This window comes from Aotus nancymaae, unplaced genomic scaffold (assembly GCF_030222135.1).
Source record: "Aotus nancymaae isolate 86718 unplaced genomic scaffold, 86718_ANA_hifiasm-v0.15.2.pri h1tg000007l, whole genome shotgun sequence".
Taxonomy (NCBI): Eukaryota; Metazoa; Chordata; class Mammalia; order Primates; family Aotidae; genus Aotus; species Aotus nancymaae.
Window position 1 is genome coordinate 49,012,215 of NW_026988418.1, and position 23,595 is coordinate 49,035,809.

General features: G+C 38.1%; 1 non-coding gene across 1 annotated transcript; it reads left to right on the forward strand.

Moving 5' to 3' along the window:
• The first annotated feature begins 5,587 nt into the window (after window positions 1–5,587).
• On the forward strand, window positions 5,588–5,719 carry LOC135273518 (small nucleolar RNA SNORA51). The gene has a single exon (XR_010341308.1). It is a non-coding gene; the product is annotated as a small nucleolar RNA SNORA51 (small nucleolar RNA).
• The last annotated feature ends 17,876 nt before the right edge of the window (window positions 5,720–23,595 follow it).

A 23,595-nucleotide genomic window follows, 5' to 3' on the forward strand; every position in this document is an offset into this window, starting at 1 on the left:
CTGTCACTGAGGAAATAGTTTTCTTCTTCTTATCTGTAGTATGGTTGATGTGATCATTCACTTAAGTGCTGTTACACGTTGAACTGTGTTCCCCACAAGAAAGATATGTTGAAGTCCTAACCCCTAATACCTCAGAATGTGGCCTTACTGGGAAAATAGGGTCGTGGCAGATGTAATTAGTAAAGATGAGGTCATACTGGAGTAGAGTGTGTCCTTAGGCCAATGGGACTAGTCCTTCTAAGAAGGCACACCCACAGGAGAATGCCACATGATAAAGGCAGAGATCTGAATTACATGGCCACAAGCCAAGGAATGCAAAAGATGCCAGTAAACTACTAGAAGTTAGGAAGAGGCAAGGAGGGATTCCCTCATCGGTTTCAGAGGGAGCACAGACCTGCCAACAACTTAATTTTGGAATCTTAGCTTCCAGAACTGTGAGACTTGACATTTCTGTTGTTTTAAGCCACATGGTTTGTGGTACTTTGTTACAGTAGCTCTAGAAAACTAATACAACTGTTTATAGGTTCAGAGGCAGTGCCTTCAGCCCACCAGTATTGTGGTTTCTTGAAGCTGGAGGTCTCATTTGAAAGGCATATGCCCAATATGTATTGTAGCTATGATAGAAGCCCAGAAGTGTCAGCTTCCTAATGAATAAGGGTTATACTGAGCTGGGCCATCCCTGGGATTCAGCTTCCCAGGTCCTCAGGAAAACACAGTTCCCCAGGAGTTAGCCCCACTATTATTTTTACCAAATCCCTACATATCACAGTTGAAATAATAAAACTATCTAGCATACCTAGCAGATGTTTTCATTTCAGTTTATAATATCTAATTTTTGAGCTTTAAGTAACCAGTTCTACAGAAAGCTAGGCAGCCCCATCCTGGCTTTTTAGATTGTATTGCATGTATGTTTGTGATTGTATGAGACTTTACTAAAAATTTCAAGGAGGATGAGTTTATACTATGAAATATAAATTATCTTAACAGGAATAGTAAGGACACCAAGATATTTCACTGGCCTTCCCTGTATTAGTCACTCTGAGGTACTAAGGCAACCTAGAAAACCCTCTGTTTTCCAAGACCCAAAGAAGAGACACGTAAGGTATTTGGGGCCAATGCAGGCCTCAGATATGTGGAAAAAATATGCTATTCCTCTTTTTCTTAGGCCAATGTCAATTCAAGTTATAGGACCTTTATTAAGAGAGCATGATGTTGTCCTTGCTTTCCTTAATCTCCCTCTCTTTTTTTCTTTTTCTTTTCTTTTTTTTTTTTTTTTGAGACAGAGTCTCACTCTGTCACCAAGTCTGGAGTGCAGTGGTGCAATGTTGGCTCACTACAACCTCAGCACCCCACAAACTCCCTGCCCCAGGTTCACCCAATTCTCCTACCTCAGCCTCCACATTAGCTGGGATTACAGGAGTGCACCACCTTGCTTGGCTAATTTTTGTATTTTTTAAGAAGAGTCAGGATTTCACCCTGTTGGCCAGGCTGGTCTCAAATTCCTGACCTCAAATGATCCACCCACCTCAGCCTCCCAAAGTGTTGGGATTACAGCCGTGAGCCACTGCACCCGGTCTCCTTAATCTCTTTAAACTCTGAGATCCTGACAGCAAATTTTGTTTTGTTTTTACCATTTCATCTGGCTTTGATTTGAGTTCACCCTTTAGTAAATTCAAATGCTGGGGCAGCTGGTTCCTCTAATCTGTAATGTTTCTAAGTCTAAAACTGCCAACCATATTCTTTGGAGTTTTCTGACTCCTTAGCTAAAATCATTTTCTTGCAAGATCTCTCTGAAGTTGTTGATTCCAGGAGTGAAGTATTTAACACTGACACACACATTTTGTGGCATCACCAAAAACCATTCTTCATACTCCAGTGACCTCATTTTCCATTTAAAGTCAGTGCAATTAGATAAAAACCTTGAAGTTTAGACTCATATAGAGAGACGGGGCATTAATTTGTTTTTAATTTGGAAAGCTTCTTATTGTTAACAACAGGCCATACTCATCTTTTCATTTCTCTAAGTTGTCACTGCATTCTTTATGCTCCTCATTTGTCCTTAAAGTGGGATCTTTCTTTGTGATAGCTTTCATATTAATTTTTATACTGTAGATAAATTTTTATATTATATCTAATTCAACTGACTATATGCCAGATACTGTTCCAAATGATATAGATAAAGCAGTGAATAAGGCAGAGCTGTCCCTAGGGTTTGTAGGACATATAGGTCAAGGAAATTTGTTGCAAATTGTTAAATCTAAATGCAGTGATAAACCACTTGAAGCAGTTCTCAAACTTGGCTACACTTTAGGATCACTTGGGGAGATTTTTAAAAATCTCAATGTAAGGACTTCTGGTACTGGACATGATGAAATAACTGGAATTTGAGCATTCCTCTCACTGAAAATTACTTCAAAACCTAAATGAAGCACACAAAACAAGAGCTTGAAGCCATTGGAGAATAATCAACCCTGATAGGACTTGAGGGGCTGTGATTCCTGAGATAAGTGAAACACAGCTTCATATTCACCCTGGCTGCTGCTGCTTTTTTTTTCTTAAAAGGCAAAATCCCAGGGAAGTAAGAATTGCAGGAAAGCAAACCAAAAAGTTTTGTGCAGTTTCCCCTCAAAGTACTGGATGATTGCTAAGCTGTGCATGTACAGGGAAAGGCTCCAAGAAACTCGGGAAAAAAAGCAAGAGATGAAGGGTAAATTGCTAAGCAGAGGCTTCAGCTGCCACATTGTGCTGCGGAGACAGAGACTGGAATTTAATCCTCACTAAGATGCCGTCTAAGTGGAGAATCTCAGCATAAGATGGTTGACATAGGAGGATTGATATGCTTTAGATTTATGTTTTTAAAAGATTGCTGGCTCTTGTAGAAAGAATAAATTGAAGACGATAACGCAGAAGCAGTGAGACCAGATAGGGTGATTTAGCAGTCTACCAGTGTGGTCCAGACGATAGATGATGGGGACTTGGTCATAGTGGAGGATATATTGCATGGCATATCTCATAGTGCAAAAATAAAATCTAAGGTAAGAAAATGCCAGACACTGCAGGACTTGCTGATAGATCAATGGAAAGTGGAGTTGAAAGAAGAAAGAAGATTTCTTATTTAACTAAGGGATTCTCATTCAGGAACAATTTTGTCTCCCAAGAGACACATGGCAAAATCTGGAGACTTGTTGGTAAACACCCTAAAATGCACTGGACAGCACCGACAACGAAGAATTATGTGGTCCAATGTGTCGATTGTGCTGTTGTTGTGAAATCCTGGCTTGACCTCTTAAAAAGGTATGACTGATCTCCACAACATAGTTCTTTTCCAATGGATATCTGTGTTTTCAATTAAACTGTAAAATTCTAGGAAGTAGCGACCGTATCTTTCAGTTTTTTATCTTCACCTGCAGGTGAAGATAAGAAAAAATTTTAAAAATTAATAGATTTTATTTTTTAAAGAAGTTTTAGGTTTATAGAAAATTGAGTGGAAAGTACAGAGTTCCCATAAACTCCCTCTTCTCTCCCCATAGAGATTTTCCTATTATTAGTATCTTACATTAGTTATGCATTTATTACAATTGATGACTAGTATTAATACATTTTTGTTAACTAAAGTCTATAGTTCACTTACATTTTATATAAATAGTACCCATTGATAAATAATTACTAATTTAATAATTCATCAAGGAACATGACGATAACAAGAGAGGAAGAAGGTAACTGCCAATGACTGTGCATCTATTGTGTTCATGTGTAAACATATTTACATGTACATGTAATATTATTTTATTTGGGACAATATCAATACCTGTGAGTTGGGTATTAAAATCTCAATCTTAAAGATGAAAAACATTAGGCTCAGAAATTTCAAGTTATTTGCACAAAGTCACAAAACTTTGTAAATGGAGAAGTCTAAACACAATGTCAGGGTCCATATTCACATAGTTACACCGAAAACTCTTTCCTTTTCTTCTCACATGAGAAATGGTATGGCTTAGTTTTTCCTGTTTAAAATGCCTTCACCTGCTGCACAGTCCCACAAGTCTTTTCCAGCCTTGCCTCTCAGCTCCACCATTGGAGGTCCATGTGATTTCAGGTTGTGCCAAGTGGCTGCCCCACCCTTGATACTTTTAAGCCAGGCTAACACACCCATACAAACCCATAAAATCAAGCTGCAAATGTTAACAGATGTTCAAGCCTCTCAGCTCCTGCTCTCACCTCCCTTTTCATTCTCGCCTGACTATGCTTGCTCTCACCATTCTAGCTCTGAACTCTTGGTGCTCTCTGTTCCTGCCCCACACCCCAGATTTGGACTTTACTGATACTTCCTTAGAGACTTTTTCATCTGAGTTCCCCTGAGTGTTTCTTGGCTTAGTTCAAATCTTCCACCTTGATATTTCTCGTTGTCTCAGACGTGTTGGGGAAAGATACCTTTATTTCCTGAGTCCTAGGTCAGGTCAAGGGTCACAACTCAGGGTGAGATTTGACTATCGAAATGTTATGTATGTTAAGGCTGGATGGAGTTGACTTATCGAATGAAATGGGGAGCGGGGCTGGAAGGCCTTTAAGTAAGTAGTTCATTAACATTGTCTCTGCCCTCAGCCTTAGGAGTCTCAGGAGGACGAACTGTCATAAACAATATGCTGGAATTTAGAAACAGCCCACACCAGAGCACCAGTGCTTGAACATATTGCCTGGAAAGTTCCATATTCCCACCTACCTCTTTCACTTCTTTGCTTACATATGCATTTGTTTTCTCCAAGTTGTAAATTCCTAGGGGACCAAGTTTTTCATTTCTAACCATGATTTATTTTCCTTAAGATTCCAAGATATGTACAAATCTTTTGAATGTCTATAAAGCACACTGTTCTCTTCTACTTCTTTTAAGTAATATAGAAAACCTAAATTTTTTGCCTCTCTCTGACAACATTTCACTATAAGTGAATTCACCACCACTGTCAAAAGTGCTATTGAAGACATTACAGGAACTTGAGCATGGAGTCCCAGGGATGAATCTTGTTTGTCTTCCTTTTCCTAAGCCTTTCCCTTGTCCTTTTAGTAACATTGAAAGAAATGCAATTTGTCTAACAAAATATTTCCTCTAAAGAAATAGAACATTACCATTCATTTGGATTCCTCTATATGTCTCTCTGTGATCATACTCCTACCTAACCTTCTTTTAAGTAAATACACTGGATATCTTGTTAATGATTTCTCTGCTTTTCTTTACAGTTGAACCAAATGTTATACATCCCTACAAAATATAAATTTAGTATATCCAGATTTTTAACTTTATATAAATTAAATAATGCTTGTACCTATCTTTCTAAAACTTTCTTTTTCCCCCTCAACACTATAGCATTCATCCATATTGATGCATGTAGTTTTAATGTAGTAATTTTCACTGCTGGATGGGGTTCCAGTGTATAACTACACCATAACTCATATATCTCTGCTTTTTTATTTTTTGAGAGATGGAAGTTTCACTGTATTGCTCAGGTTGGAGTGCAGTGCTCAGCTATTGTTAAAAAACTTTGTTAGAGATGTATATTTGTCTGTTTTCCCACTGCTATAAAGAAATATCTGAAGCCTCCTGATGCTTACCACAAACTGTGTTCTTACACTGACTGTATAGAAAGAGGAGGCATAGTAAACCTACTCCATATACACCTCAGCTCAGGCCCTGTGTCTGGTCTGTATTGTGAATGGGGGAACATAGAATTGAGAAAAAAGTAAAAAAAAAAGAAAAAGAAAAAGAAAGAGAAAAAAGTAAAAAAAAAAAAGAAAAAGATAAAAAAGAGAAAAAAGTAAAAAAAAAGAAAAAGAAAAAAGAGAAAAAAGTAAAAAAAAAGAAAAAGAGAAAAGAGAAAAAAGTAAAAAAAAAGAAAAAGAAAAAAAGAGAAATATCTGAAACTGGGTAATTTATAAGAAAAGAGATTTAATAGGCTCACAGTTCTGCAGGCTGGACAGGAAGCATGGCTGAGGAGGCCTCAGGGAACTTTCAGTCATGGCAGAAGGTGAAGGGAAAGCAGGTGTGTCTTACGCGGCCAGAGGAGGAGAAAGAGAGCAAAGGGGGAAGTGCTACCTACTTTTAACCAACCAAATCTCACAAGCACTTACTACCATGAGAATAGCAAGAGGGGAATCCACTCCCAGGATCCAATCACTTCTCACCAGGCCCCTCCTCCAACATTAGGGATTATAATTCCACATGAGATTTGGGTAGCGACATAAATCCAAATCATATCAGATGGGGTCCCACCATGTTACACAGGCTGGTCTCAAACTCTTGGCCTCATGCAGTGCTCCTGCCTCAGCCTCCCGAGTAGCTGGGACTTCAGGTACATCCAACTCAATTCATCTCTCTTTTATAGCACACATATATTTAGGTTCTTTTAGTTTTTGTTATAGGCTATACTGTCAGGAGCATACTTATATACATCTTCTTCTACATATGTATAAGATTTTCTCCAGGATTTATACCTAGGGGTGGAATTTCTAGTTGTTAATATGTGCATATTCAACTTTATTGTGTAATGCCAAGTTGTTTTCCATAGAGCTATAAAAATTTACATTTCTACTAGCAGTATAAAAGAGTTCTACAGCTCTATATCCTCACTAACACTTGGTTTTGTCAGACATCTTATAATAAAGATGTGAAGTGGTAACTCAATGTGGTTTTAATTTGTATTTCTCTACTCACCAAGAGACTGAGAATCTTTTCATATGTTTACATGCTGTTTCTTATTCCTCTTCTGTGAAATGTGTGTTCATTTTTTAAAAATTGGGTTGCTTTGCTTTTTCTTACTGAGCAATAGGAGCACCTTCTCAAAAACCATAATTTTATCAAAGCATTAAATTTAGGGCCAATTGCACCACATGACTTCATGGTCCCTGAGGACTTAACTGCCCTAAAACTTAACATAATCCTGATTTAAGTTAGCCAAATAAATAATATATTTGAGAAAGATTTTAATTAAAAATCAGTAAAACAAAAATAAGGGAATGTGTATAAATTTCCCTGTGGAACTTACGATTTTCTTAAAATGTCTAATAAAGGAGGTTGCAATTCTATAGAAAAATTGCTCTGATAAGCATAATTAGTAGAATATATGCTAGCTATACTAATTTTTAACCCTAGTCTTTTTCAGTTAGAAATACTTTTTTCCTTCACAGCTCTGAATAGAAATGATGAAAAACTGGCATTAATAAGTGTTTTGTAAAGTAAATATCAACATTTTCCCAAGGGTTATTTTTAATGCACATTCCTGTCAAATTGCATTTACTACAATTGCAAATGCAAATCTAAGAATTCCTCAATTTTAGAGTGAATGATGCCTATTCATTGCTAATATATCAGCAATACATATTATATTATATATGCTAATATCATATATTAGCAATGTATTATAGTACCAAGAAACTGAGAAATAAATTTTATGACACTCTATTATTGGATATACTGTTCTCACCTGGGAAGCATTTAAGGTACTCATGAATATCTTCCATTTTGTTTGGTTGAAAATGGATTTCCCAGTGGTATATCTATCTTAGAAAACAGGATGGGTCTTATTCATCACATATCATAAATCAGAAAAGCACCTATTTTATAACAGGTTAAAGAAACTTATACCAGAAAATTCAATGTCTCAACGTTTGTTGAGAAGTGCCTATCCTATTCTCCTAACTCCAGCCATTTTATTCACATAAAAATGAGGTCAAGCAGTACTTCTAATGACAAAGAAAACAATTTTGAAAGTGACTTTTCAATTTGTGACTTTTGAGCATGTTAGAATTATTACTTGAAGAAAATTATTTTAAGTAGTTAAGACTGGAAAGTTGTATTTCCAGTTTGAAAGATTCTGCCAAAAAACCAGCATAAAAAATGAAAATAGATTTGTATAAAACATATAACTGTGAACTTTCAAACCACTAAACACTTAAGTTTACAGATATTAAAACTAAACAAAAAACAGTTCACCTAGAAAGTACTGAAAATCAGAATAACATCTGACCTTTTAATAGCAACATTGGAAGCTGGAAGATAATGGGATAATGCTTTAAAATCCATAGAGACAGAGATCCAAGATGGCCGAATAGGAACAGCTCTGGAGTGCAGTTCCCAGTGACAACAACACAGAGGGTGAGTGATCACCACATGTCCAAATGAGCTATTACTGCCCACAGACCAGGAGATTCTAGGGCTGAAAAGTGCCACAAGTTTCCAGCATGGCTGTTTCAGCCAGCGCAGCAGGTCTCCGCACAAAAACTCACACAAATCTGGGTGGCCATTTCAACTACCTCCTGGAATGCCTGTGAGACAGAGCCACCCATTCAACTAAAAAAAAGGGGGATGAAACAGGGAGCCAGGTGATCTGGGTCAGCAGGTCCCACCCCCACAAAGACCAGTAATCTGAAATGCTCTGTATTTGGCGTTTCACAGCAAGTGCAGCTGGACCCAGAACGGTCCAGCTCTGTGGGGGAAGGGCGTCCGCCATCACTGAGGCAGTACACCACTACCACTATTACTGAGGCAGTCTGCCATTACAGAAGCAGTCTGCCACTACTGAGGCAGATTGCCAATATTGAGGCAGTTCTAACTATACCTCTGTAAACAAAACTTCAAGGAAGTTTACACAGCAGCTGGGCAGGGCCACAGCAGCTCAGCAACGCCTCTGCTGGCAGACTGTGACTAGGCTACCTCCTTGCTGGGCAGGGCATCTCTGAAAAAAGGCAGCAGTATGTCAGGAACTTATAAATAAAGCCCCACCTTCCCAGGACAGAGCACATAGGAAAAAAGGCAGTTATGTGTGCCACTGCAGCAGACTTAAATGTACCTGCCAGCAGCCCTAAATGGAACAATGGAGTTCACAGCTTAGCACTTGAGCTCCTATAAGGGACAGACTCTTGCCTCCAACAGCTCCCCAACTCCCCTATATCCAAAGAGACACCTCATAAAGGAGAGCTCAGGCTGACATCTGGCGGGTATCCTTCTGGGACAAAGATAACAGAAGAAGAAACAGGCAGCAACCGTTACTGTTCTGCAGCTGCCACAGGTGATCCACAGGCAAGCAGGGTCTGGAGTGGACCTCTAGCAGTCCTATAGCAGAGGGGCCTGACTGTTAGAAGGAAAACTAAAAAACAGAAGGAAATAACTTCAACATCAACAAAAAGAAGGTCCACTCAGAGACTCCATCTGAAAGTCACCAACTATAAAGACCACAAATAGATAAATCCACAAAGATGAGAAGAAACCAGCACAAAAAGGATGAAAACACTCAAAACCAGGATGCCTCTCCTCCTCCAAGGGATCACAACTCATCACCAGCAAGGGAACAAAGCTGGATGGAGAATAATTCTGATGAATTGACTGAAACAGGCTTCAGAAGGTAGGTAATAACAAACTTCTCTGAGCTAAAAGAGCATGTTCTAAACAAATGCAAAGAAACTAAGAACCTTGAAAAAAGGTTTGATGAAATGCTAACGAGAATAAACAGCATAGAGAAGAATATAAATGACTTGATGGATCTGAAAACCACAACATGAGAACTTCGCGAAGCATACACAAGTTTCAATAGCTGAATTGACCAAGCAGAAGAAAGGATATCAGAGATTGAAGATCAACTCAATGAAATAAAACAAGAAGGCAAGATTAGAGAAAAAAGAGTGCAAAGAAATAAACAAAACCTCCAAGAAATATGGGATTATGTGAAAAGAATGTTTTCCAGCCTGGATTCATTCTCTCCGTCACATTCAGGTACACCTATCAAACGTAGATAGGTGTACCTGAATGTGACGGAGAGAATGAATCCAGGCTAGAAAACACTCTTCAGGATATTATCCAGGAGAACTTCCCCAACCTAGCAAGGCAGTCCAATAAACAAGTCCAGGAATTACAGAGAACATCACAAAGATATTCATCAAGAAGAGCAACCCCAAGGCACATAATCATCAGATTCACCAGGGTTGAAATGAAGGAAAAAATGCTAAGGGCAGCCAGAAAGAAAGGTCAGGTTACCCACAGAGGGAAACCCATCAGACTCACAGAGGATGTCTCTGCAGAAACCCTACCAGCCAGAAGAGTGTGGGGCCAATATTCAACATCCTTAAAGAAAAGAACTTTCAACCTAGAATTTCATATCCAGCCAAACTAAGCTTCAAAAATGAGGGAGAAATAAAATTCTTTACCAATAAGCAATTGCTGAGAGATTTCATCACCACCAGGCTTGCCTTACAAGAACTCCTGAAAGAAGCACTAAACATAGAAAGGAACAACGAATACCAGCCACTGCAAAAATGTCACAAATGGTAAAGAGCATGTAGATACAATGAAGAAACTGCATCAACTAATGGGAAAAACAACCAGCTAGCATCAAAATGGCAGGACCAAATTCACACATAACAATATTAACCTTAAATGTAAATGGCCTAAATGCCCCAATCAAAAGACACAGACTGGCAAATTGGATAAAAAGTAAAAACCCATTGGTGTGCTGTATCCAGGAAATCCATTTCATGTGCAAGGACACACATAGGCTCAAAATAAAGGGATGGAGGAAGATTTACCAAGCAAATGGAGAGGAAAAGAAAAAAAAAAAAAGCAGGAGTTGCAATCCTAGTATCTGATAAAATAGACTTTAAACCAACAAAGATCAAAAGAGACAAAAAAGGGCATTACATAATGGTAAAAGGATCAATCCAACAAGAAGAGCTAATGATCCTAAATATATATGCACCCAATACAGGAGCACCCAGATACATAAAGCAAGTTCTTAACAACCTACAAAGAGACTTAGACTCCCACACAATAATAGTGGGAGACGTTAACACTCTACTGTCAATACTAGACAGATCAATGAAACAGACAATTAACAAGGATATCCAGGACTTGAACTCAGATCTGGACCAAGAAAACCTAATAGACATCTATAGCTCTCCATTCCAAATCCAAAGAATACACATTCTTCTCAGCACCACATCACACCTACTCTAAAACTGACCACATAATTGGAAGTAAGTCACTCCTCAGCAAATGCAAAAGAATGGAAATCATATCAAACAGTCTCTCAGATCACAGTGCAATCAAATTAGAACTCAGGATTAAGAAACTCATTCAGAACCAGACAACTTCATGGAAACTGAACAACTGGCTCTTGAATGTACACTGGATAAACAATGAAATGAAGGCAGAAATAAAGATGTTCTTTGAAACCAATGAGAATGAGGACACAATGTACCAGAATCTCTGGGACACATTTAAAGCAGCGTCTAGAGGAAAATTTATAGCAATAAATGCCCACATGAGAAGCAAGGAAAGTTCTAAAATCAACATCCTATCATTAAGATTGAAAGAGCTACAGAAGCATGATCAAAAAAACTCAAAAGCTAGCAGAAGATAAGAAATAATTAAGATCAGAGCAAAATTGAAGGAGATAAGATTAAAAAAAAAACCCTTCAAAAAATCAATAAATTCAGGAGCTGGTTTTTTGAAAAGATCAACAAAATAGACAAACCATTAGCCAGATTAATAAAAAAGAAGAGAGAAGAATCAAATAGATGCAATAAAAAACAATAAAGGGGATATCACCACAGATTCCACAGAAATACAAACTACCATCAGAGATTACTACAAACAACTCTATGCACATAAACTGGCAAACCTGGAAGAAATGGATAAATTCCTGGACACTTACACCCTCCCAAGCCTAAACCAGCAAGAAGTTGAAACCCTGAATAGTCCAATATGAAGGGCTGAAGTTGAGGCAGCAATTAATAGCCTACTAACCAAAAAAAGTCCAGGTCCAGAAGGGTTCACAGCTGAATTCTACCAGATATACAAAGAGGAGCTGGTACGACTCCTTCTGAAACTATTCCAAACAATCCAAAAAGAGGGAATCCTTCCCAGATCATTTTATGAGACCAACATCATCCTGATACCAAAATCTGGCAGAGACTCAACAAAAAATGAAAACTTCAGGCCAATATCCATGATGAACATCAATGCAAAACTCTTCAACAAAATACTGGAAACTGTTGCAACAGCACATCAAAAAGCTTATCCATCACAATCAAGTAGGCTTCATCCCAGTGATGCAAGGCTGGTTCAACACATGCAAGTCTATAAACATAATCCATCACACAAACAGAACCAAAGACAAAAACCTCATGATTATCTCAATAGATGCAGAGAAGGCCTTTGACAAAACTCAACAGCCTTTATGCTAAAAACTCTCAAGAAACTAGGTATCCATGAAACATATCTCAAAATAATAAAAGTTATTTACAACAAACCAACAGCCAATATCATACTGAATGGGCAAAAACTGGAAGCATTCCCTTCGAAAACTGGCAACAGATAAGGATGCCCTCTCTCACCATTCCTATTCAATATAGTATTGGAAGTTCTACCAGAGCAATGAGGCAAGAAAAAAAAAAAGCGTATTCAATTGGGAAAGGAGGAAGTCAAATTGTCTCTATTTGCAAATGACATTACTGTATATTTAGCAGACCCCATCATCTCAGCCCAAAATCTCCTGAAACTGATAAGCAACTTCAGCAAAGTCTCAGGATACAAAATCAATGTGCAGAAATCACAATCATTCCTATACACCAATAACAGACTTAAAGAGAGCCACATCAAGAACAAACTGCCATTCACAATTGCTACAAAGAGAATAAAATACCTAGGAATACAACTAGCAAAGAACGTAAAGGACCTCTTCAAGGAGAACTACAAACCACTGCTCAAGGAAATAAGAGAGGACACAAACAGATGGAAAAACATTCCATGCTCATGGTTAGGAAGAATCAATATTGTGAAAATGGCCACACTGCCCAAAGTAATTTATAGATTCAATGCTATCCCCATCAAGCTACCTACAACCCTCTTCACAGAACTGGAAAAAACCACCTTAAACTTCATATGAAACCAAAAGAGAGCCCATATAGCCAAGACAATTCTAAGCAAAAGAACAAAGCTGGAGGCATCATGCTACCTGACTTCAAACTATATTACAAGGCTACAGTAATTAAAACAGCATGGTACTGGTACCAAAACAGAGATATAGACCAATGGAATAGAACAGAGGCCTTGGAGGCAATGCCACACAGCTATAACCATCTGATCTTTGACAAACCTGACAAAAACAAGCAATGGGGAAAGGATTCCCTGTTTAATAAATAGTGTTAGAAAAACTGGCTAGCCATGCACAGAAAGCAGAAACTGGACCCCTTCCTGACACCTTACACTAAAATTAACTCCAGATGGATTAAAGACTTAAACATAACACCTAACACCATAAAAACCCTAGAAAAAAACCTAGGCAAAACCATTCAGGACATAGGCATAGGCAAGGACTTCATGACTAAATCACCAAAAGCATTGGAAACAAAAGCCAAAATAGACAAATGGGATCTAATTAAACTCCAGAAAAGTACAGCAAAAGAAAAAATCATTAGAGTAAAGCAACAACCAACAGAATGGGAAAAAAATTTTGCAATTTACCCATCTGACAAAGGGCTAATATCCAGAATCTACAAAGAACTAAAACAGATTTTACAAGAAAAAAAAACAAACAAACCCATTCAAAAGTGGGTGAAGGACATGAACAGACACTTTTCAAAAGAAAACATACATGAGGCCAACAAATATATGAAAAAATGCTCATCATCACTGGTCATTAGAGAAATGCAAATCAAAACCACAATGAAACCACCTCACACCAGTTAGAATGGCAATCATTAAAAAATCTAGAAACAACAGATGCTGGAGAGGATGTGGAGAAATAGGAACACTTTTACACTGTCGCTGGGAGTGTAAATTAGTTCAACCATTGTGGAAGACAGCGTGGCAAGGACCTAGAGATAGGAATTCCTCAAGGACCTAGAGATAAGAATTCCATTGCTGGGTATATATCCAAAGGATTATAAATTGTTCTATTATACACATATACATGTATGTTCATTGAGGCACTGTTTACAATAGCAAAGACCTGGAACCAACCCAAATGCCCATCAATGATAGACTGGACAAGGAAAATATGGCACATATACACTATGGAATACTATGCAGCCATAAAAAACGAGTTCATGTCCTTTGTAGGGACATGGATGAATCTGGAAGCCATCATTCTCAGCAAACCGACACAAGAACAGAAAATCAAACACTGCATGTTCTCACTTACAGGCGGGTGTTGAACAATGAGAACACATGGACACAGGGAGGGAGCATCACACACTGGGGTCTGTTGTGGGGGAATAGGGGAGGGACAGCGGGGGATAGGGAGGTTGAGGAGCGACAACATGGGGAGAAATGCCAGATATAGGGGGGATGGAGGCAGCAAACCACATTGCCACGTATGTACCTATGCAACAATCCTGGATGTTCTGCTCATGTACCCCAGAATCTAAAGTAATATATATTTAAAAAAAAAACTAGAAAAAATATTTCTTATCTTTAATTCTATACCACAGTACACTATCAATCAAATGTAAGTATAGAATAAAGACATTTTCAGATATGAAATACCTCAAAAATAAAAACCATTATCTTCTTTATAGAAAACACTCCTGGAGGATGTGCTTTTCCAAAATGAGAGAGTAAAAATAAGATGTAAATCCAGGAAAAAGAGGATTCATTACAGAGAGGAAGAGTATTCCAGGAAGATGGTGAAAAGAGGTAAGTTTCCATGAAATCAGTTACATGGTACAGCTACAGAGCAACTAGTCCAGTTTGGTGTAAGAGAATGGAGAACTTCAAGTGCAATTTATTCTACAAACTGAGACATTACCAGATGTGTTTATATATAGCCAAATGATGTTTATACTTATTGTAAAGATTTTTGAATGAATTAGTTATATTATGAAGAAAACTAAACAAACAGAAAAACAATAAATTTATAACCTTTAGGGAAACAAAAATGTTGTGCAAGGAAAGCAAGGAAAGAAATACAAGTGTATATAATTATTATATTTTTAGACTGAATTAACTGTGAACAATAACGTAAATTTTGAATATCTAACCAAAATTTATGACATACCGTATGAGAAGGATGGAACAGAAGGGGTGTGTGTGTATCTATGACAGCAGTGTTAAATTCTTCTTTCCTGTACATGTATGTCAATAAATAATGAGACTGACAAAACAATCAAGAATACCAGTGTAAGAATGCTATTTAGATATGTGGTGGTAATTCCCAAAGAAACCAGTAAAAGTGTTTTGAAAGTGGTTGGCTAAAATTAGTGGTGGAGGATGGAGAAGAGGACTAACTTTTTCATTATAGGACTCAGTACTATCAGTATTTTAAACTTATGTGTTCAACTTAGATAAAAATAAAAATTAAATTATTCAATAATATAATCAACTAAAAGAAAAGAAACATTATATAATGACAAGGTAGTTCTTCTTAGCAAGGGAGTTGCTGGGGCCTGGAAGGATTAAGTTCAGGCTTGGAGATGAATAACTATAAGCAGACTATAAGAGGTTTTACCCCAGATTAAATTACTCACTGGAGACAGAAACACTACTAGGGCCCCATGTTCTTTCTTTGGCTCAGTAAGCTTTTTTTATCCCACATTAAAAAGCTTTTAGGATATGATTAAATATTCATCCATAAAACTTTATTACTTCTGGATGATGCTATAAGAACATTAATGAGAAATTAGAATACAGTCTCAAAATTAAAATTTTTAAATGCCTACTATATGATATCCATTTAGTAAATCTTAACCAATATAATTTACACAACTATCTAATGAAGTAGTAGTCACCACTATTTTATAGATAAAGCCGAAGTTTTAAATCGATCACCTTGCTCAAAGTCACACAGGTAGTAAGTGCTTATATCCTTTCACTTCACTAGTTATTTTTTCCAATATTGTGTGTTAATCATCATCTTTGTTTCATTAAAACAGTGTGAAAATATGCAAAAAAAAATCTGTAGCTTAATTTAATCAGTGCTACATGTCACAGTACTAGCTTTTTAAAGCATTCTCTATGAAGCTCATAAAACTAAGACTAAAGTTTCAATGGACAAAACTTTAAGAATAAGGCTACACAAGTCAGTGATGAATAATTACTTCCTATGACACAATTTACATTGTCTTTACACAGGTTCTAGAGTTAAGGTGTTTTAGCAGGAATAATTTCCCACTCAAACAATGTTTCTTATTTGGTTAGTTGGGCTCTGCTAAGGTTGTGATGAAAACCTAACATGAAAGAAGACCTTCCTGTAGCTTTCTGATTTTTCCTCATAAGCAGTTTAGTATCATGATCAAGAAAGCTTTTCAGTGAAAAGGCTGAGACACATTCTCACCTAGACCCCATACAATGTTGAAAACTCAATGTTGAAACTAATTATAAAATCATAAATCCAGATAATACCTTGGAAATCCAGTCTGAATCATTATTGAATCCCAATATGGTCTGTTTCTTTCAAGGAACATACAAATCATTTTCTGATTCTTTCATCACTTTCCACTGGAATCCAGACAGGAAAGCCTTCATTATTTATTCACACAGCAAGCCTTTATTGAGAATTTGCTGTATGCCAGGGACTGACCTGGGTACTGGGGATACAAACATAAACGAGATAGGTCTCATCTTCATTGATCCATTGGTGATCCAAAGGACATACTGCCATCTTCTTCCTGAACTGCCTTAGTATACCCACAGAAAATTTCAACATGGAAGTCAGGAATCTGAAACTGCTTCTCAATTAAAAAAGCCATGTGATTGGACCAGAATTTCTAGTGGCTGCTTATTTAAAGAATTATATCTTTTTAGCAGAAGAGAAAAAGTATTTTCAAATAGTTGAATGAATGGATGAATGAAGAGATGATTACTCTGGGTTATTTCAACAGAAATATTTTTAATTTGTTGGCCAACTGTGGCAGAACTAACTCTCTCTCTCTCTCTCTCTCTCTCTCTCTTTCTCCCTTTAATACTTTAAGTTCTGGCATACATGTGCAGATGTGCAGGTTTGTTACATAGGTATGCACGTGCTGTGGTGGTTTGCTGCACCCATCAAACCGTCATCTACATTAGTTATTTTTCCTAACGGTATCCCTCCCCTAGCCCCCCACCCCCTGACAGGCCCCAGTGTGTGATGTTCCACTCCCTGTGTCCATGTATTCTCATTTTTCAGCTCTCACTTATGAGTGAGAACATGTGGTGTTTGGTTTTCTGTTCCTGTGTTAGTTTGCTGAGAATGACGGTTTCTAGCTTCATCCATGTCCCTGCAAATGATATGAACTCATCCTTTTTTATGGCTGCACAGTATTCATGGTGTATATATGCCACATTTTCTTTATCCAGTCTCTCATTGACAGGCATTTGGGTTGGTTCCAAGTATTTGCTATTTTGATTAGTGCTGCAATAAACATACATGTGCATGTGTATTTAAGGTAGAATAATTTATTATCCTTTGGGTATAAACCCAGTAATGGGATTGCTGGGTCAAATGGTATTTGTGGTATGCGATCCTTGAGAAATCGCCACACTGTCATCCAGAATGGTTGAACTAATTTACACTCCCACCAACAGTGTAAAGTGTTTCTATTTCTCCACATCCTCTCCAGCATCTGTTGTTTCCTGACTTTTTAATGATCACCATTGTAAGTGGTGTGAGATGATATCTCATTGTGGTTTTGATTTGCATTTCTCTAATTACCAGTGACAATGAGCTTTTTTTCATATGTTTGTTGGCTACATAAATGTCTTCTTTTGAGAAGTGGATGTTCATATCCTTTGCCCACTTTTTGATGAGGTTGTTTGTTTTTTTCTTGTAAATTTGTCTAAGTTCCTTGTAGATTCTGGATATTACCCCTTTGTCAGATGGATAGACTGCAAAAATTTTCTTCCATTCTGTAGGTTGCCTGTTCACTCTAACAATAGTTTCTTTTGCTGTGCTGGAGCTCTTTATTTTAATTAGGTCACATTTGTCTATTTTGGCTTTTGTTGCCATTGCTTTTGGTCTTTCAGTAATAGAGTCTTTGCCCATGCCTATGTCCTGAATGGCATTGCCTAGGTTTTCTTCTAAGATTTTTATGGTTGTAGGTCTTACATTTAAGTCTTTAATCCAACTTAAGTTAGTTTTTGTATAAGGTGCAAGAAAGGGGTCCAGTTTCAGTTTTCTGCATATGGCTAGCCAGTTTTCCCAACACTATTTATTAAATAGGGAATCCTTTCCCCATTGCTTGTTTTTGTGAGATTTGTCAAAGATCAGATGGTTGTAGATGTGTGGCATTATTTCTGAGGCCTCTGTTCCATTCCGTTGGTCTATATCTCTGTTTTTGTACCAGTACCATGATGTTTTGGTTGCTGTAGCCTTTAAAGTCAAGTAGTTTGATGCATTTTTAACTATAGTTTAAAATCAGGTCATGTGATGCATCCAGCTTTGTTCTTTTTGCTTAGTATTGTCTTTGCTATATGAGCTTTTTTTTTGGTTCCATATAAAATTTAAAGTAATTTTTTTCTAATTCTGTGAAGAGGGTCATAGGTAGCTTGATGGGGATAGCATTGAATCTATAAATTACTTTGGGCAGTATGGCCATTTTCAAGATATTGATTCTTTCTACACATGAGCATAAAATGTGTTTCCATTTGTTTGTTCCTCTCTTATTTACTTGAGCAGTGGTTTGTAATTCTCCTTGAAGAGTTCCCTCACATCCCTTATAAGTTGTATTCCTAGGTATTTTATTCTCTTTGTAGCAATTGTGGATGGGAGTTAACTCATTATATGGCTCTCTGGTTGTCTATTATTGGTGTATAGGAATGCTTGTGATTTTTGAACATTGATTTTGTATCCTGAGACTGTTGAAATTGCTTATCAGCTTAAGGAGATTTTAGGCTGAAACGATGGGGTTTTCTAACTATACAATAATGTCATCTGCAAACAGAGACAATTTGACTTTCTCTCTTCCTATTTGAATACCCTTTACATCTTTCTCTTGCCTGATTGTGCTGCCAGAACTTCCAATACTATGTTGAATAGGAATGGTGAAAGAAGCCATGCTTCTTTTGTGTCAGTTTTGAAAGGGAATGCTTCCAGCTTTTGCCCATTCAGTATGATATTGTCTGTGAGTTTGTAATAAATAGCTCTTATTATGTTGAGATATGTTCCATCAATACCTAGTTTATTGAGAGTTTTTAGTATGAAGGGCTAATTTTATCGAAGGCCTTTTCTGCATCTTTTGAGACAATCATGTGTTCTTTGTCATTGGTTCTGTTTATGTGATGGATTACGTTTATTGATTTGCATATGTTGAACCAGTGTTGCATCCCAGGGATGACGCTGACTTGATCTGGTGGATAAGCTTTTTGACATGCTGCTGGATTCAGTTTACCAGTTTTATTGAGGCTTTTTGCATCGATGTTCATCAGTGATATTGGCCTGAAATTTTCTTTTTCTGTTGTGTCTTTGCCAGGTTTTGGTATCAGGATGATGCTGGCCTCATAAAGTGAGTTGGGTAGGAGTCCCTCTTTTTCTATTGTTTGGAATGGTTTCAGAAGGAATGCTACCAGCTCCTCTTTGTACCTCTGGTAGAATTTAGCTGTGAATCCATTTGGTCCTGGGCTTTTTTTGGTTGATAAGCTATTAATCACTGCCTTAATTTCAGAACTTATTATTGGACTGTTCAGGGATTCAACTTCTTCCTATTTAATCTTGGGAGGGTGTATATGTCCAGGAATTTCTTCTAGATTTTCCAGTTTATTTGGGTAGAGGTGTTTATAGTACTCTTTGATGGTAGTTTGTATTCTGTGGGATCAGTGGTGATATCCCCTTTATCATTTTTTATTTTGTCTATTGATTCTTCTCTTTTCTTCTTTATTAGTCTGGCTAGTGGTCTATCTATTTTGTTAATCTTTTCAAAAAACCAGTCTGGATTCAATAATTTTTTGAAAGATTTTTTGTGTCACTATCTCCTTCCATTCTGCTCTGATGTTAGTTATTTCTTGTTGTCTGCTAGCTTTTGAATTTGTTTGCTCTTGCTTCTCTACGTCTTTTAATCATGATTTTAGGGTGTCGATTTAGATCTTTTCTGCTTCCTCCTGTGTGCATTTAGTGCTATAAATTTCCCTCTAAAGGCCACTTTAGATGTGTCCCAGAGATTCTGGTACATTGTGTCTTTGTTCTCATTGGTTTCAAAGAATTTATTTATTTCTGCCTTAATTTCGTTATTTACCCAGTAGTCATTCAGGAGAGGGTTTATTCAGTTTCCATGTAGTTCTGTGGTTTTGAGTGAGTTTCTTAATCCTGAGTTCCAATTTGATTGCACTGTGGTATGACAGACTGTTTGTTATGATTTCTGTTCTTTTGCATTTGCTGAGAAGTGTTTTACTTCCAATTATGTGGTCAGTTTTAGAGTAAGTGTGACATGCTTTGAAGAATGTGTATTCTGTGGATTTGGCGTGGAGAGTTCTCTAGATATCTATTAGGTCTGCTTGGTCCAAGCTGAGTTCAAGTCCTAAATATCCTTGTTAATTTTCTGCCTCATTGATCTGTTTAATATTGATAGGGGGGTGTTAAAGTCTCCCAGTATTATTGTGTATGATCTAAGTCTCATTGTAGGTTGTTAAGAACTTGCTATATGAATCTGAGTGCTCCTGTATTGGGTGCATATATATTTAGGATAGTTAGCTCTTCTTGTTGTGTTGATCCCTTTACCATTATGCAATGCCCCTCTTTGTCTTTTGATCTTTGTTGGTTTAAAGTTTGTTTTACCAGAGACTAGGATTGTAACCCCTGCTTTTTTTTTTTCTTTCTATTTGCTTGGTAAATATTACTCCGTCCCTTTATTTTGAGCCTATATGTGTCTTTGGCTGTGAGATGGGTCTCCTGAATACAGCACACCAATGGGTCTTGACTCATCATCTAATTTGCCAGTCTGTGCCTTTTAATTGGGGCATTTGGTCCATTTATATTTAAGGTTAATATTGTTATGTGTAAATTTGATCCTGCTATTATGATGTTAGATGGTTATTTTGCCGGTTAGTTGATGCAGTTTCTTCATAGTCTCTATAGTCTTTACAATTTGGTATGTTTTTTTCAGTGGCTGGAACTGGTTTTTCCTTTCCATATTTAGTGCTTCCTTCAGGAGCTCTTGTAAGGAAGGCCTGGTGGTGGCAAAATCTCTCAGCATTTGCTTGTCTGTAAATAATTTTATTTCGTCTTCACTTATGAAGCTTAGTTTGGCTGGATATGAAATTCTGGGTTGAAAATTCTTTTCTTTAAGAATGTTGATTATTGGCCCCCACTCTCTTCTGGCTTGTATGATTTCTGCAGAGATCCACGGTTAGTCTGATGGGCTTCCCTTTGTGGGTAACATGACCTTTCTCTCTGAATACCCTTAACATTTTTTCTTCCATTTCAACTTGGGTGAATCTGACGATTATGTGGATTTGGGGTGCTCTTCTCGGGGAGTATCTTTGTGGTATTCTCTGTATTTTCTGAATTTGAATGTTGGTCTGTCTTGTTACATTGTGGAAGTTCTCCTGGATAATATCCTGAAGAGTGTTTTCCAACTTGGTCTCATTCTCCCCATCACTTTCAGGTACATCAATCAAATGTAGGTTTGGTCTTTTCATATAGTCCCATATTTCTTGAAGGCTTTGTTCATTTATTTTCATTCTTTTTTTCTCTAATCTTGTCTTCATGCTTTATCTTATTAAGTTTATCTTCAATCTCTGATGTCCTTTCTTCTGCTTGACTGACTCAGCTCTTGATACTTGTGTATGCTTCACGAAGGTCTCATGCTGAGTTTTTCAGCTCCATCAGGTCATTTATGTTCTTCTCTAAACTGGTTATTCTAGTTAGTAATTCATGTAACCTTTTTTCAAGGTTCTTAGCTTCCTTGTATTAGGTTAGAACATGCTCCTTTAGCTCAGAGGAGTTTGTTATTACCAACCTTCTGAAGCCTACTTCTGTTAATTCATCAAACTCATTCTCCATTCAGTTTTGTTCCCTTGCTGGTGAGGAGTTGTGATCCTTTGTAGGAGAAGAGGTGTTCTGGTGTTTGGAACACTGCACTGGTTTTTCCTCATCTTCGTGGATTTATCTAGCTTTGGTCTTTGATGTTGGTTACCTTCAGATGGGGTTTCTGTATGGATGTGCTCTTTGTTGATGTTGATGCTATTCCTTTCTGTTCATTAGTTCTCCTTCTAACAGTCAGGCCCCTCTGCTGCAGGTCTGCTGGAGTTTACTGGAGATCTATTCCAGACCCTGTTTGCCTGGGTATCACCAATGGAGGCTGCAGAACAGCAAAGTTTGCTGCCTGTTCCTTCCTCTAGAAGCTTTGTCCCCAAGGATGCCAGCCAGAGATCTCCCATATGAGGTATCTATTGACCTCTGCTGAGAGATTTCTCCTGGTCAGGAGTCATGGGGGTCGGGGACCTACTTGAGGAGGCAGTCTGTCCCTTAGTAGAGCTCAAGCACTGTGCTGGGAGATCCGCTGTTTTCTTCAGAGCTGGCAGGTAAGAACGTTTAAATCTGCTGAAGCTGCTCCCACAGCTTTCCCTTCCCACAACGGGCTCTGTCCCAGGGAGATAGGATTTTGATCTATAAATCCCTGACTGGGGCTGCTGCCTTTCTTTCAGAGATGCCCTGCCCAAAGAGGAGGAATCTAGAGAAGCAGTCTGGATACTGTGGCTTTGCCAAGCTACAGTGGGCTCCACTCAGTTTGAACATCCTAGAGTCTTTGTTTACACTGTGAGGAGAAAATCACCTACTCAAGCCTCAGTAATGGCAGACACCTCTCACCCCACCAAGCTCCAGCATCCCAGGTCAACTTCAGACTGCTGTGCTGGCAGTGAGAATTTCAAGCCAGTGGATCTCAGCTTGCTGCTCTGTGGGGAAATCTGCTGAGCTAGACCACTTGGCTTCCTGGCTTCAGCCCCCTTTCCAGTGGAGTGAACAGTTCCATCTTGCTAGTGTTCCAGGTGCCACTGGGGTCTGACAAAAAGCTCTTGCAGCTAGCTCAGTGTCTGCCCAAATGACCACCCAGTTTTGTGCTTGAAACCCAGGGCCATGGTGGTTGTAGGCATTGGAGGGAATCTCCTGGTCTGCAGGTTGCAAAGACTGTGGAAAACCACAGTATCTGGGCTGGAGTGCACCATTCCTCAAGGCACAGTCCCTCACAATTTCCCTTGGCTAGGGGAGGAAGTTCTTCTACCCCTTGCACTTCCCAGGTGAGGTCACTCCCCACCCTGCTTCAGCTTACCCTCTGTGGGCTGCACCCACTGTCTAACAAGTCCCAATTAGATGAGCTGGGTATCTCAGTTGGAAATGCAGAAATCACCTGTTTTCTGCATTGATCTTGCTGGGAGCTGCAGACCAGAGCTTTTCCTATTCAGCCATCTTGCCCAGGAATCCCCAGCACTGAACTCTTAATCTGCATGTTGTCACTTTCTGACTGGAAAATAAAACTCAGTGTTCCTAGTGTTTTTGTTCTGAAACAAATTCTGCTTAACATGAGATAGCTTGTAGGACCAGAGGGAAGTGATGGACAGGAATACAGTCTATGGGTGAATACTTCTGCCAGACAAGATTAGAAACTAAAGGAAAAAACCAAACAACAAACAAGCAGGTTTTTATTTCC